This window comes from Marmota flaviventris, chromosome 16, assembly GCF_047511675.1.
Source record: "Marmota flaviventris isolate mMarFla1 chromosome 16, mMarFla1.hap1, whole genome shotgun sequence".
Taxonomy (NCBI): Eukaryota; Metazoa; Chordata; class Mammalia; order Rodentia; family Sciuridae; genus Marmota; species Marmota flaviventris.
In genome coordinates this window covers 22,032,539-22,049,016 of record NC_092513.1, presented here as the reverse complement: position 1 = coordinate 22,049,016, position 16,478 = coordinate 22,032,539, and the positions used below count along the sequence as shown (strand labels likewise).

General features: G+C 38.1%; 1 protein-coding gene across 1 annotated transcript in view; it reads left to right on the top strand.

The window, feature by feature from the left end:
• Positions 1-16,478, top strand: part of Dcc (DCC netrin 1 receptor) — a 1,066,901-nt gene that overhangs the window by 180,028 nt on the left and 870,395 nt on the right. The window lies entirely within an intron of this gene.

Here is a 16,478-nt window from a genome sequence, read left to right as displayed (position 1 = left end):
TTTGGGAAATTTGTCTGGGAGGCTTATTGGAAAAAGAGCGTTTTCACAAAACACTAAAACAATTCTTCAACGGAGAGAATATTAAAATTACAAAATCCATTCTACTTGAAATAAAAAGAGTATCTTCTAGGAAAATGGTTACATGGGAATTTTAGAAACCCAGTCACTTAACAAACATTTGCTTGATATCTATTATGTACTAGGAGAAGAGATTCCTACCCTGTAAGGAATAAAATATCTGGTAAAAGGAAAAAAAAAAAAAAAAAAAGATGCCTAATTACACAGTACAAAGTGCCTAATGCCATGAGAGAGATTGTTCAAAGTGCTTTGGGCATACAGAGGAGGACATATAAGGGGCTGGGGGACCCTTGAATGAGAAGATGACTTTTAAATTGAGAATGCAAGAAAAATGGGAAAAGATCCTTCCAAACTCAAGATCAGACTGACCTTGTCATAGGGTTGGAAATAAAAAGAACACGGAATTTTCAAGCAACAGTGTGGTCTGTGGCTGGCAAGCAGAGGAAGGAGCCTGGGGTGTGTTGGTGGGAGGGAGAAGGGATATGGGAGCTAGAGTATGAAACACTCACATGAGAGTCTCTTCCAGAGTGGATAGGAATAGGCCCATTAGGTACTTCAAGAAGCACTTGGTTCTGACCACAAAGAGCAGAAAAGACTAAATGGAAAGATAGGGCAGGTGGGCTCCGTAGGGGGCGGTTGCCCCTGTCTTAGGTATTTCACTCACTGCAAGTTTTTAACTTCTTCCATCAAAGGACTTTATAGAGAAACAAACTTCACCAGAGATGTCTTTCCCCACAAATCCAAAGGGAAATTGATTGAAGTCTATTTTTTCAGTGTGAGGTTTTGTAGTAAATCTCAAGGTATCAGTCAAATTAAAACTTAAGGTTCCTTGGGAATAGGTGGTCTCCATTCCAGACTTGGACAGGGCCTCAATCTTAATAAATAAATAAATAATAAGAAAAAGAAAAAACAAAAATGGTAGCAGAGGTCATTGTGTTGTGTTTTATTTAATTCCATATCCAAACTTCTTTACAACCAAGTTTGGAAATATCCCAATTCCATCCATTCCCAAAACATATCTCCTCTGTTTTCAAGCGAGAATGACATTTTTCCCTTTTTATTACTGATTTTGCTGTTTTTAAGGATCATTTTAATGCTTATGAAAGAAGCTTAATTTTCAGGAAGACTCCTAAACATTCTTACAGAGAAGGTGGACGCTTTTAAAATAATCTCTTCTTTAAAGTTCTGTAGTGCTGATGCTCAGGTGCTTTTACAGGACCAGGTTGATTATTATTTTCTTCATGTAAGATCTAGACTCTGTAGTGTCTTTCTGATTTCAATAATCCTAAGGAGGTAGAATATATCTACAAGAAGGTACAGAAGGCTATGCTCTTAAAATATGGGGTTACTGCATTTGAATTTTTTTTTTTTTTTATGCTGGAGAGTTTAATCAGGAACTCTGATGTTTCTTCATCTGAGTTTCTCCCACTTCCTTATCCTATTAGGGAAAAACCATCTCCAGTCTGGAGGACAAACACAAACTAGTAACAACAGATTTCTGTGCTTTTACTTCAGAAAATAAATAAATGAATACAATAATAAGTAAACAAACACATAAAGTAATATTTAAAATCTCCTTTACGATATATTTAGACTTGCGTTGCAGAACATAAACAAGAACCATTGGGTAGAATTTTGAAATTATTAACTTTCCTAGGTTCTAAAATTAGGCGTTTTGTGGGGTGGGATTTTGGAAATTAGCTTTTTAAAAATGATGTTTTCCATTCATGTTGCAAAGTAAACAGTGCCTGTTGAGGCTGCTGCCTGCAGGCAAACACATAGTTAGCTGAAATCTTCTTCCTGGATATAAATATCTCCTGCGATTTAGAACTTGGAGACTTCAAATTACTGTCTAGAGGAAGCAGCCACTGTCCCCAGCATGTACATATATTTGGACCTCCTAGAGCCATCTCATCTCACTAAATATTACAGACCTGGATGAAAGAAAAAGAAAGAGGGGAAAGGAAAAAACACAAAGGGAACAAAGAGGTAGATTCCTAGAGACCATAGCATAAGGCTTCCTGCTGCCTATCAATGCCCGGTAGAGTCTTTCTTTCACCCTTGAGAAACTCTGATTATGCCTCTTGCTTGTTATTCAAAGCCAGACAGTAGCACCCCTGTGTTTTAAGGAGCCCCTTCCATGCACACACCTTAAAGTTCTGTTTCATTTTTCCAATCAAATACATACTTTGTCCACAAATAGTAGGATTGTTTTGTCTTCTGCCCTTCTGCAGCATTCTCCTTTCTTGCTAACAATTCACATCTTACCCTTTCCTTAGTAGCTAGCTATGGCCAACCCTCTAAGTTGCCTACCTAAGATTACAGCTGCTAATGAATCGACCCCAGGAGGATCTTCCTAAAGCAGATCAAAACACTTGATTCCAGCTGCTGGGTTTGGTGGTACTTCCTCCATCCCCAGCAAGGCATCAGCCCTCCACACCCCTATCCCTGTCTCTGTGAGGTGGCTCTTGCACTAGCCTCTCTGGCTTGCCTCTGGCTACTGATGCAGAACATAAGGCCCTGACATAGGAAACTGCCTGTGGCCTTTCTACCTCCTTCCCACTACTGAGTCAATCCTAACACTTTTTTTTTTTTTTTTTTTGCATTTGTTATATTTTCCAAATCCTATCCATTTAAAACTTTTCTAGACCTCATTAAATATTACTTTTACAATAAAATAATACATTCACTATGTATACACATATATTGTATACATATAGGCCTAATATCACTCAGATCAATGACTCTTTCCTAATATAAGCTGTTCAACTTTAATCCTTTTTTTTTCTATATTGCCTATATTGGACTCTATTACTTACTACATAATAAATACTGCTTTATATTTTGGCTCGATTTATCTGTCTCCTTCTATCCTTCCTTGCCCCAAACTGGAAGAAATTCCACACACCAAGTCAGTCTTCCTGATCTTTTTGCATCCAGTAGCCCTTTGGACATGTCCAGCTCGACAAGGTAAGCTGAACCCTGCTGCCATCTCATCAGAAAGCTGTGCCCCTACTATAGTCACCCACTTGTCTTAGTATATGTCTTTAATATTTTCCTATTGATGTTTTTTTTTTTCTTTAGATTTTCATTATAAACTCCTTCAGAGTATTGGTTACTGTTCTCCTTTTGCATTTTCCCAAATAGTCTTACAAAGTATCAGACAGTAGATTTTCAATAAAGATTATTGAATGAGTGAGTGACTGCACCCTGTGTGGTGGGGGGTACGGCCACAGCAATGATGTTGGTAGCTGTTATGAAATAAAAAATTAAAATTAGCTTCTTGTTCTTTCCAGATGGAAAGAAGTTAGATTCTTGCAATTACCCTTTATTAATCAATTTGGGTTTTGATGTTAGAACATGAACTGGAATTGAGATTTCCCCAACATTTGTCTCTGATTCAATCTCGTTTTGGAGTTCCTTTTTTAATCCAATATTGCAGGGGCAGTTATTTAAACTATAGTGAACTTGGAACCATGTACAGATATATGAAGGATTAATGAATTCTTTGGAAAAATTTTCAGAGTTCCTGAATGAAATATTCTCTACTGAGGCTCAAGAGGAATTCAAGTTCAATCCATGAAAAATAGGCTTGATTTAAAGTGTACAAGAGATCTATTGTGCAACGTGTGCTATAATTAATGCCCATGTATTTTATTCTTTAAAAATGCTATGAAAGTAGATCTTTAAGTATGAAAAGTGTGTGAGGTTATACATACATTCATCAGCTTAATTCAGCCATTCTACTATTTCTATGAATTTCAAAACAACATACTGTACATGATACATTTTTGTGAGTTTTGTCAATTAAAATGTATAATTTAATAATTCAGGTCTATATAGGTAAAGTTCAGTTTGAAATCCTGTTTGTTTCAGTCAGTTTGGAATTCTAGGGGCTGTGTTCATTTTTTTCTGGCTGTGACAGATGATGTGTATTGGTGTTGTTTTGATAAAGTGAACAATTCTATAATGCAGTGCCATTATTGTTTGTTCATTTTTATTAAGTGTACATCCTTGAAAGTTAATGTTTCTCTTGTCTTTAAAACAATGTCACTCCTTTCACCTTTATATTGCTTTGTCTTTTATGTAAAGGTCACTCAAATTTAGTGGAATCAAGGCATTTGCCCCTAGGTAGGGTTACTGTTCTTTCTCTAAAGGAGATTTCACAATAGTTAGATATACATAGTCTCATTTTGTTAATAGTAAATAATAGTAGAAAAGAGAAAGGAAGGAAGTTTTAGAAGGTAATTATTAAGACTGCCTTCCTTAATGAACTGTCATCTGCTCCAAAATAGGGATGTTTTCATATCTGAGGTTAGCTTCTAGCACCTAGCACAGGGTCTTGCTCCATTGAAGAGTTCATATTGATGGCAGGTTTAATTCTTCTTCCTTTTTTTTTTTTTTTTTCTGGTACTGGACATTGAACTCAGGGGCATTCAACCACAAAGCCTCATTCCTAGCCCTATTTTGTATTTTATTTAGAAACAGGGTCTCACTAAGTTACTTAGCACCCCGCTTTTGCTGAGGCTGCCTTTGAACTCGCAATCCTACTGCCTCAGCCTCCCGAGCTGCTGGCATCACAGGCATGTGCCACCGCGCCCAACAATGACAGATTTAATTCTAGGTAAAATAATACAGATAATAAATACATAAAAAACTGTGGGTGGATGAAAGAAAAGTAGGAAGTATGATCCCTACTATCTTACCATCTGAAAACGTAGATTTAGAAATTCATTTAGAAATCCTGGAGCAATGCCAGGCAGGGTGCATTGAACTGCTGGTGGGAAACGTGAAGTCACCGAGATCTTTATGGCCAAAACAGAACATGCATGAAGACTTCAAGTACAGGTAGAATTGAAGTTAGCAGAGTGGGAGGGGAAAATCATTCTCAAAAGGAGAAAATGAGTGACACTTAGAGGTGTATGGAAGGTTGAAAAGAGGGCCGTCCTAACAGGGAATGACAGGTTCAGGCTGAGAAGCGGTAAAGGATGAGGTTCTCTGGAAGGTACATATGCCTTTTGGTGGCCATCCTGGAATGCCAGCCTGAGTGTGTAGGCTTGATATGACGTGGGCAGTGATTCCTTTCTAGGATTCTCATCTTTAAATGTGCAATTAGAGGTAAAGTTCTCATTTATTTTCTCCTTTGGGAATAATCTGGGACATATTAGAGTCGCTTTCTACTATACACAGATGGTAGCACTTTTATAAGTGAGAAAGCAGCCAGGATTGACGTGTGAATGTATGGGGGGCGGTGAGGGGGATGGAGGAGAGACAGACAGAGAGAGAAAGAGAGAACTTATGAAGGACCCAGAGCAGGGGGCAAAGCAGACATTGGAAGAGAGGATTCACAAGTACTTGAGGGAAAACAGTTCCATGGCTTCTGATTTGAAGAACAAAGGAGAAAAATAGAGATGAAGATACTGGGAAGAATAGACATTTGGAGAACTTTCTGACTGTATGTACTCTGTGGAGATGAGTTTACCTCTTAGAAGGGCAAGTTTGAGTCTCAGCATTCTGCTGTTTCACGTTAGGCCTATCTTAAGCACAGCTCTTGGAGGCAGAGGGCAGCCTGGTGGAAGGAGAAGCTGTTAAAGGAGCATCACCCCTTCTCCTCGAGAGGAATCCATATCATATTCCCCCACTCTCCATTTTCTTAGAAAATAACAGCTTCAACTGGTTTTCCTAGGACCTTGCCAGCCCTATTAATTGTACAAATTGAACTGATTCATTAGATTAAACATATCATTCTGATTTCATCCTTTGTTTTAGATGTATTAGTCTCATGTCTGCAGTGTAATTATTGTGGGATTCAGGAAACACTGGTTGAATTTGAATCTGTTTCTATGTACTCCCACATTCTCAGTCAGAACATGCTTGTTATTCAAAGACAGCGATGGGAGAAGAGGTACCTGCTCTTCTGTATGAAAATGGTGGGAACAAAATGAGACAAGGACAGGTAAGCTCAAAGTTGAAATTCAGAGTTCCCCCAAATATTGTGGCACTAATGGTATTAAAGTGAATTGGAGCCAGATGCAGTGGCACACGCCTATAATCCCAGCAGCTCAGGAGGCCCAGGCAGTAGGATCGAGAATTCAAAGGCAGCCTCAGCAAAAACAAGGTGCTAAGCAACTCAGTGAAACCCTGTCTCTAAATAAAATACAAAATAGGGCTGGGGATGTGGTTCAGTGGTTGAGTGCCCCTGAGTTCAATTCTTGGTACCAAAAAAAAAAAAAAGTAATTGGACATAACTTTCCTATATTCATATATCAATACAGACCAGTGAAACTATGTCATGTACAACCCAAGAATGGGATCCTAATTAGAATAAGTTATACTCACTGTATGTATAATATGTCAAAATACACTCTCTTGCTGTGTAGGTCAAAATAAGTACAAATTTAAAAATTTTCAAAAAAGAACTCTGGAACGATTTGTGGAAGATTAGAATGTTCAGGTAGTCTTTGTGCAGTTGATGTCAGAATTGAAGTAAGCTCCTTAAAATTCTTTTAGGTAACCCTACTATATGTGTCTGTTATTGATTGCCATCTATTATTTCACCAAAAATACTCTAAATTATATCACATTGTCAGAGAGACAGAATGGGAATGAGTGTATGTGTGAAGCTCATGGACACCAAATGAAGAAAAACATTGGTATAAAAGAAGTATGGTCAAGAGACAAATTAAACCCTTCTCATACTTATTTCTAAAAATATCTTCTGGCCACTATAATTTATTCATTCACTTGTAAGCTCTGCAGTATAACTTATTATTCACCATTTGGATTTGCACTGAAATTGCACTATCACTTATTTAAAGGAAGCTAAATTAGTGACATATCTCTATCAGTGAGGATTCTTCTGTGGAGATTTTACTTGGGATTTTCTGTTGTAAGAAGGTGAAACTTTGGTATTTTAGGTTTTTTTTTATTGTTTGTTTGTTTGTTATTACACAGATTATGTGAAATGACTTTGGCACCAACTTGAATCTTCACGTTTTCCTAAAATTTTTTTCTTTCCCATACTTTTGTTGGATAAGCTGCTAGCTGCCCTACCTTCTGGCTGAGACATGAAAGGGAGGGATGAAGTCCACTTCCTTGAAGGAAAAGATGTGTCTCAAGGGCAAGTCTATGAGGACAAATTGGAACTGACAGTTTTTCTTCTGGACACTGGGAGATAAAGGCACAGTGGTCACTGGGACGCAGCAACCCATTCTCAAAACCTTTCTAATGATCCTACTGCTCCTCTTTGTCATCGTATAAGTCAGATAGAGCAGGAGAGTTGTCTCTATAGATGACACTAAGGTGGCTTAGTGAATTTATGAGTCTTACCCAGATAACATTGAACACAGGTGGAGAAGCCAGAGCTCGGTGTTTCCAATGCAGTGTTTCACCCAACATTCTCGGCCACCTCACTAGTTTATCCTGTTCAAGGACCATCTGGTCTTCTCCATCTGCTTTACCAAGCAAGAGCATGTGAGCTCAGAACTGTGAAGATGATTTTAATTATATCTTCTCATTATCCTCAACAGCGTTGATGATCTCTTCAGTGCCAGAATAACAATAATAATAATAGTAAGTTGGATGGACTAAAATACTTAGCTTCTATTCTTTACAATGGTTGGAGTCAGCTTTCATAATCCAAAGAGAAGTTGTGAATTGTACTCTGGAGTGCTCTGTTTTAACTCTATTACCTTTGAGATGTCATTTTCTTTCTTTGAGTGCTTATTCCTAGAACCAGAGAAATAAAGGCATGGACAGATGGGCATATGAAACTTTTTAACCTCAATAATTTATAAGGCTTGGGTTTGAGTTTTGTCTCAATTGAGGGACAGAATGGAGGACTTCCCCTGGCCATAATCCTGGATAACTAGGCAGGACTTGGCCTTGCATCATTAATATTCTTAGTAAATGTTGTCAGCAGCTCTGAAACTCATGAGACCTCTTTTCTCTCCAAGGTTGTAACCTTGACTGTGGCTTGTTCTTATATCCAAATGTTCTCAATTGCTCTGAAGCTGGAAAAGTGGCTTAAAAGTCTCAAAGTTTTGTTATTCCAAGAGAATATGTGCCTTTTCATTATGAAGCTGCTTCTTTTACATTTGTTTTAATACTACACTTATACTTAAAATAAGGATATACCAGGACTGATACTGCTATATTCAAGTAAAAATGTAATGTGATGTATAGTTTTTCCTTGAAAATAATTCAGCTTCCGTCTTGGATGCAACATGTGAAATGGAAAAAAAAAATCACATTCAGTAGAATTCACTAAAAGGCATTGAAAGAATACATAGGTATAAATGTTTAACAAGGTCATGATTAGAGTAAATAATACACAACTAATTTAAGGTTTGGATAAACTTTAAACATGGGAAAGTAATTTAAGCAATTTAAATTAAAGCACAGAACCAACATGTCTAAGTATGAAGTTAGGGAATCATTCATGCAGTGATACCACAGATGTTACATGATTTCTGTTTAAAAATTAACAATAAAACATGCTAACGAACCAAGAGGGCAAAAGGATAAAGGTTGGTATTCTAGTCTAAGATACCACAAGAATATCAAGAGTAGCTAGAACAAGGGCTTCAGATTTGTTAGAAGAGGTTGAATAGAAGATGTTGTGAGTGTTTTTCCCAGAGGAAAATTAGGAGTTGTGATAAATGCCATGGAATATTTGAAATTCTGCCAAAAAGAATCAGGCCTCACTGCCGCCTTATAATTCCATGAATTCAACCTGGAGATTAAGAAGATCAAGAGAGACAGATTTTACTTTAGTATGAGAAGTGTTTTTTTTTTTCCATCAGATCTGTCAGAAGAAGAATGGAGTCCCTGGGGGAGGCTAGGTACTTTGTCAAAAGTCTGGACAGATCGAATCAGACAAGTGCTGTTGAACAGAAGTACAAAGTCAACAGAACTGCAATGTGTAGAGTTTTAAAATTTCTAGTAGCCATACTAAAGAAAGTGAAGAGAAATAGTGATATAAATTGCCTTATATGCTATACTATTTAATCCAACATAAATGAAATGTTAATTAGCAATAAATAGCTAATAGGATGTTTTGGGTTTTTTTTCCCTCATAAATCTTCAAAACCCTACGTGTATTTTAAACTTCTTTCTCACCTCATTCTTGGCCAACAACATTTCAAGTCCTTAAGAACTATCTGTAGCTTGATTCTACTGCATTGGATAGTATGTTTTTAGAGCAAAGGATCACAAAACCACCTTAAATTGCTAGGATTCAAGAAATTTCTCTAATTTGAATAGTACAGGGGCAGAGAAACTAACATTTTCTAAGTAAAGGCTCTTAGGGTCAGCTTACTGATTTGGGCTGATGGGGAAGTTACTAAGCCCTTGGAGCTCTGGAGGAAAAGGGAAGATGAGCAATCATAGATCATCTTTATCATACACACCACTCTTGTATGAATTATAAAACCAAGGGCTCTCTGGACCAAAAAAAAGAACAGTCCAAAAAGGTGACCTTGACCTTGACTTTTATTCCACATGAAGGCAGGAGGTTGAGTAGGGAGCAAAGCTAGACTTCAGCCAGTCCTTGGGCCAAGAGCCCTCCCAAGACACTTCCTGGCAGTAGTGTACCTGCCAGAGTCAGCTTCTGCAGTAACAGCAGACTGCAATCTTCAGCAGTGATTCTTAAACTTTATAGGTCAGAGAACTTGATGAGTGCCATAAACCCGTTGTCAAAAATCCAGAGAATGGCAACGGTTGGATTACTGTTCAAAGCATGAAGACTGGCATCAGTGCACCTGTGATTAACCAACCTGGCCACCGAGTTACTTGACCACATTTCTTGTGAAGGGTTTAATTTGACCCTCTTGTTTTAGAGGGCCAGAGGAGAGGAATAGAAAACAAAAGCTATATACATCTTTCTCCTGCCTAAAATAGCCTTCATGGATGTGAACTGAACATTACCTGTTTCTCTTGTTTATTTTGCCAAGTGGTTATTTTCTCTCTCCACCGTTTGAGGGTTTTTATTCTTCTGCTGTCAGTGGCTCTTCCCTGAAGTTCTCACCTTGTCACACTGGGGGAAGAGCACCTGGTGATAACTAAATTGAAGCACTGAATGTTTTGACACCAGCCAAGGAAGAAGCAGGTCATTTGGTCTATTTTTAATGTCATCCCCATTGGCATTTCCTTCCCGATTTTTTTTTTTTTCTTGTGGCACCACAAGACACTCCTCCCCTGCTGCCTGCCTCCCGTGGTGCTAAATGCTGATGATCATACAGGTCACATTTTATATCAAGAACAAATGACTCAGCATGCTGGGGCTGTGCTCACTCCCATAGGTCTGGCTTTCTTCTGCTCTTCTATGCACGTCAAAGCTTTAGAACAGTGAGCAGGCAGAAAACTTGTGAGGTTTTAGTCCCTTGTGTAATAATTCTGCAGTTATTTGAAAAAAAATACACACACATGGACTTTGTGGGTGTGTATATGTAATAAGTACATAAATACACACACATACACAGAGATTTTCTCTCTTCTAAGAAGAAAGTTTCCCCTCTTGGATTGACTGAGTGTTGCCTAGAAAAGTTAAGAGTTTGACAACAGGCAAACAGGTTTCTCTTTCTCCCTGAGTTTTAGCCATTATTTTCACCCATCAAACCTAATGAAGGTGAGCAGATGGAGAGTGATAGTGGACTGTATCATGCCCTGGCAGTTGCTACTGCAGCTCAGGTTGGATGCAGAACAGTTGAGAATGGTTTTAAAAACAGTCAGCAGTTCAGAGGTGTTTGATAAATGAAAAAGAAATGAAAAAATAAACTATTCTAAGCAACCAAGAGCCTATCCAGTCCGCCAGGATGATAAGATGTTCCATTAGATGGTGGAAGCAAGATCCTCTTTCATCTGGAGTCATTTTCCTATCTGGGAAAAGAGTGGCTTTTGGGGATTCCATTTATCAGCATCTGAGAGATGCTGAGTCACTCTCGGAAGCCACTCCCTGGAGATTGAGGGGAAATAGAAACTGAAGGGCAGTTTCTGAGATGGCCTTCAAACATCTAGAGATGCCTTCCTGTGCTCATAGATGTAATCCAAAGTGCTGGAGGGATTGGGAGTTTTCACTACCCTGGTACTTTCCTGCCATATTACTGGGAAGCTGGTAAAAGGGCAGATTCTGTTGATGACTTCCATGTCTGTCCCCCAGTGAGAGTGCGACTCTTCAGAATGATGGTAGTAACCGCAAGCCATCTTGATTCCGTCGTGGTTATCACCCTAGTACTTTGGAAGAATGTAGGTAAAATGTTTAGGATCTAACCACTGGGAATATTGGTCCATTGAACAGTGTTAAAGGAACACTGAAGAAAATAATTCCCTTCACCTGGATAGAGTTACAAAGCAGCCTATTAGATAGGGCTCAACAAATTATCACAAGTTAGTACAACAAGGATCGTACTTGAAAAAGGGATTTTTTTACCCACTCCCCCACCAAAAGAAAAAACCTCCATGAGAAGATTATTAAGATCTTAAGACCAGTGGGTCATTCATTTTCTACCTTTGTGTCTTAGCAATAGACTCCCATGTGCTTTTTATTGATGAGTGCTGAATTTGGGAACAGAACACAGTAAATATTTTTCTGAACTTACATACCCCTACTCATTTGGATGAGTTTCTGATGTCAGTGGCTACTTGTTTCAATTTTATATTGTGTTAAGTGCAGTCTGGAGCATAGAAGTTAAAAATCACCTGGTAACTGTCATTTAAATGTCAAATAAACATTGCTTGTTTAGCATGTTTGTTAAGTCCTATAAAGAATTTTAAAGAAAGCAAAGCAAATGATTTCTACTGGCATAGGCTTGCCTTAGATTTGAATGAAGCCTTATTCATGTTCATGAATAAGTGCATGAACATATACACAGAGGAAATCCCACTAGAGAATAGTAAATGCAAAATGAATATAAAATAAGATGATCTCAACAAAGTATTCAAGAGCTCTATAGTTAAAACAGAAGCTAGGAATGGCATTGGTTGAGATGCATGGAGCTGTTTAGATCTGGAACTTGTAGAAAAGAACCCTGGATTGACAGAGAAGAGAAATCAGGGAAAGCAAACAAGTGGAAGCAGACTCTTTTTAGGGAAAGCAGCACAGCCTTGGTTGTCCAGAGATGATTGTGCAGAGAATCTGCCTCTCTCATACCTACATTCTTCTGACTGTTCTTGGTTGGGGAGATTTGTCAGAGGAATGCCCACTGTCCAGCCTAGTATCAGGATAAAAAGATGCTAGTACTGGACAGAGCAGGGACATCATCCTGGGCTAGTCCCTCATTTTACCAAAAGAGAAACCAAAGCCCAAAGAAGGTAAATGACATGTTCATGCTTATAAAAATAAAACTAAAATCACTGGTAAAGTATAAAACTGGGATTGGAACATGTATATCTTGAACTATGTCTCAAGGTCTTTTTATCATGTCCTTCTAATTTTCAATTCACACATGGACTGTTGCTGGCCAATTCTCATGCTCTGTGAATCTATAAAGCAGATGGGGACTGCATGTAGCTTGGGGACCAAATGCCAAAGGAAAATTGTTTCTACCAAATTGCTCACAGTGAATCTAATTCTGAAGTCTGTTGGAACATGAGCAGCTAACCGAGTTGTACTCAGAACCTGTCCAGACCTTTCGGGTTAGGTAAGTGACAAGAGCACCAATTTGTTTGGAGATGCTAACCAGCAGCCCTTATATGATTTATTTAGTTAACCTAAAGTTGCTCATCAGTAAAATCATTAGATAAACTTAGAATCCCTATAAAATAATAAAATATTATTGCATTTATACTGAAAAATAATCTTGGGTTCTTATTGAAGACATATATTTGCAGATTCAGACTTATGTTCTATGTGTTCTCTTGGCCAAGTTTACAAGCTGCTTCTCTACTGACTCTGATGCTAGCACACATCCATATAGTACTATGTTTTATTAGGACTTTTTCTTATTCTTGATATTGTAAGTAACAATGTTACTGCCCTTCCTTGCTCATGGAATTATTGCAAATTCAAAAGGACACAAAAAGAATAAGTTCAAAGATAGCTGCTAGGCACATATTAATTTTAGCCAACTTATTCCACTTCTACATTCATCTGAACGCATGAATGCATTCAACACCTCTTTAGTGAGGACCCATTCATAACGATCTATTAGAAACTTCAGGAGCCTGAAAGATAAATTCTGCTCATAGGATTTAAATAGTCAAAAATGGAAAAAGCCAGTTACATAAATAACTGAATGCATCATAAGGTGCTTTGTTTGGATTTTTGAAAGACCAATAAAGGAATATTTACTTTTGGCTGCCAGATGCACAGGGTTTCAAGTTTGCAGAACCCACTTATTATAGTTGGATTTTTAGATTGTGAAAGTAAAGGGAAGGGCATGTTAAGTTGAAGGAACAGCATTGGAACATTGTGCAGGAAAGGAGTAAGTTTAAAGACAGCTGCAAGACACATATTTCATTTCAGCCAATTTATTTCACTTCCCCATGCATATCTTTAGTGAGGACCTATTCATAAAGATTTTTTAGAAACTTATTATTTTTTTGGAGGGGGTAAACCAGGATTGGATTCAGGGGCACTCAACTACTGAGCCAAATCCCCAGCCCTATTTTGTATTTTATTTAGAGACAGGGTCTCACTGAGCTGCTTAGTGCCTCACCTTTGCTGAGTCTGGCTTTGAACTCATAATCCTCCTGTCCCAGCCTCTAAGCTGCTGGGATTACAGGCATGCACCACCGTGCCCAACAGAAATTTAATCTTTGTTAGAGAAATGAAGGTGGGATGTTGAAAGGATCTAGAAGGAGGGAGGACTATGAACTCCTTTTATTGGGATAATAGTTTGCAAAAAGTTTTGGTAAAGGGATGAATAGATGATGTAGATCTTTCTACTTACATCATCTCTGATACAACTAGTCAGCTCTGCCTTGTGCAAAAGTAGCCATAGACAATCCATAAATGAATGTTTGTATCTGTGTTGCAATAAAATCATATTTATAGAAACAATCAGGAGGCTAGATTTGGCCTTTAGGCTAAAATTTTCGAGTCCATGGACTTAGTGTAGAGAGCAATATCATAACAAGTAGTCTAAAAGAGAAGCCTAGTTAGAATATCTGAAGCCTTCAATGAGCTATCCTAATTTTAATATCTTATTTGCAACATTGACATTTCTTTTCTTTTTAGCATGTTTCTTGTTTGTTTGTTCTGCAGCATTAGAGATCAAACCCAGGGTCTTTAGCATGCTAGAGAAGTGCTATATCACTAAGTTACATTCCCAGTTCTGTTGCCTTTTTTAAATATAAGAATTGCTGCCTCCGAGATTGTACAGGTAACATTTTCTTACCCAACTTTAATAGAGGCCAGTACATTACGCAATTTCAGAGGGGTAAGGGGACTTATGACATAGGTAAGTAATTAATGTGTTCCCAGCAAACATATTCATGTCTAAGTGACCAGTACGCTGACTTTTCCAAGATTGAGGAGTTTTCTGGGGGCACAGGACTTACAGAGCTAAAGCAGAGACACTGCTGGGCAAGCCAGAGACATCCTTCATCCTGGTCATTCAACATTAACATCCCAAGTGGGAATCAAGTGTGCATGTCATTCCTAGGTAACCTACCCATGGAGAGTAGGGAACTGCAAAGCGGGATAAAGGAAAGTTACATGTTGTTAGAGTGAATGGAAGTTATTTCTGTTTTACGGAAGTATCTTCTACAAAGAAAGAGTAGGTGGGCTGTGGCAGTGTTTAATTTTTAGTTTTAAAATTGGATTGGTGAGATGTAAGCTATGAGTAAAATATCTCAGAATCCCCAACATGGTCTAGCTGAACCTTGAAAGACCCTGGGGATTATTTCACAAATTATCTCAGCAAAGACTTTTACATTTAGTTGGAATATTTGGATCCTTAAATTCTATAGAAATTTTATATTTGCAGACAAGATACGAACGATGTGACTAAACATATCCAATGAAGTCTTAGGCTCTATATAATTAAATATTTCTATGAGAAGATGACAACATGTGTTTAGACATGTCTTGGGAAATATTCCTCATTGATTTAAATCTGTTTGGAATTGGTCATTCCCGTATTGCATTCTTCCTAGCTATATTTGTCATCGAGAAGAAATTGCCATTGGGGTGCTTAAATGTGATCAATGAAACAAAGATATTAGGTAAAAGATGTGGGACTCTGCAGGTACTATTTCCTTGTCCTTAAGCAAATGACTCTCAGTCATGGAAACTGACTTATTATATGATGCTCCTGATTGGTGTTTGGAGTGAATATATATGAAAATGAATTCAGGTTATGACATATGCTCTCAACCCCAAAATTTAGTGAATATTTTCTGATGCAATGCCTAGAGTCACCCTTTACACACTGGAGATAGAAGAAATGCTGGCTTTTTATTTCTTTTCTTTTCTTTTCCTTCTCCTTCTCCTCTCCTTCTTCTTACTGGGGATTTAACCCAGGGGGAGTCACATCCCCAGCCCTTTTTATTTTTCATTTACAGACAGGGTCTCGCTAAGTTGCTTAGGGCCTCACTTCCTTGCTGAGGTCTCCTGAGCTGCTGGGATGACAGACATGTGCTACTGCACCTGGCAAAATGCTGGCTTTGATGCATTCCAGTAGCCAATCTTTTCTCTCCATTTCTAGCCAGTTCCTTCACACAAAAGCAAAGATTCCATCTCAACAGTCCCAGGCACTCCCCTGCCTAACCACTTAGCTCTAAGGCATAGTACAGTTTTACTCATAAGCAGGTTTATTTCTCTGTACCCTTTTCTTTGCACCTGTTTCCTGAAGACCAGCAGAAGAAGTCCTCATAATTTGTTTTTCACTCAGTGAGCCCAGATTTTTTGCTTATTCCTGTTGCCTCAGACCTGCCACCCTCACTAGAGTAAATAATAGGATGCTAGAATAGGAAGGTAAACAACCATAGTGAAATTTAATGGCTAATTTCACCTTTGAGTAATAGCATCTCCTTTTTTATCAAGCAGTCTGATTAACACAGAGTTGCATCTTTTATCAAGCTTGGCATTACCTGAAGTTTAAAATATAAACCATGGTTTCCTTGGCTGACATTTATTTTGTACTTTTTTTTTGTTGTTCCAAAGCACTGTTCTTATCCCTTTACAAAGATTATCTCATTTAATCTTCACAAGAGTACATGTTATGTGTGATTATAATTCCCATTTTGTAGATGAAAAACTGAGATACGGGGAGCTTAAATAATCCATGTCATATCACAAAACAGCAGAGTCAGAATTCAAAGTCAGTCAGGCTAGGCACTCTACCATGTTGTCTCCTATTGTAATAGAGTTGCACTGAGATGTGATCTTCAAGTCCCTAGAGCCCCAGGGTAGTAGTTCTGAGCATCACTTCTCCTCATCCTACCACGTGCAGAGCACA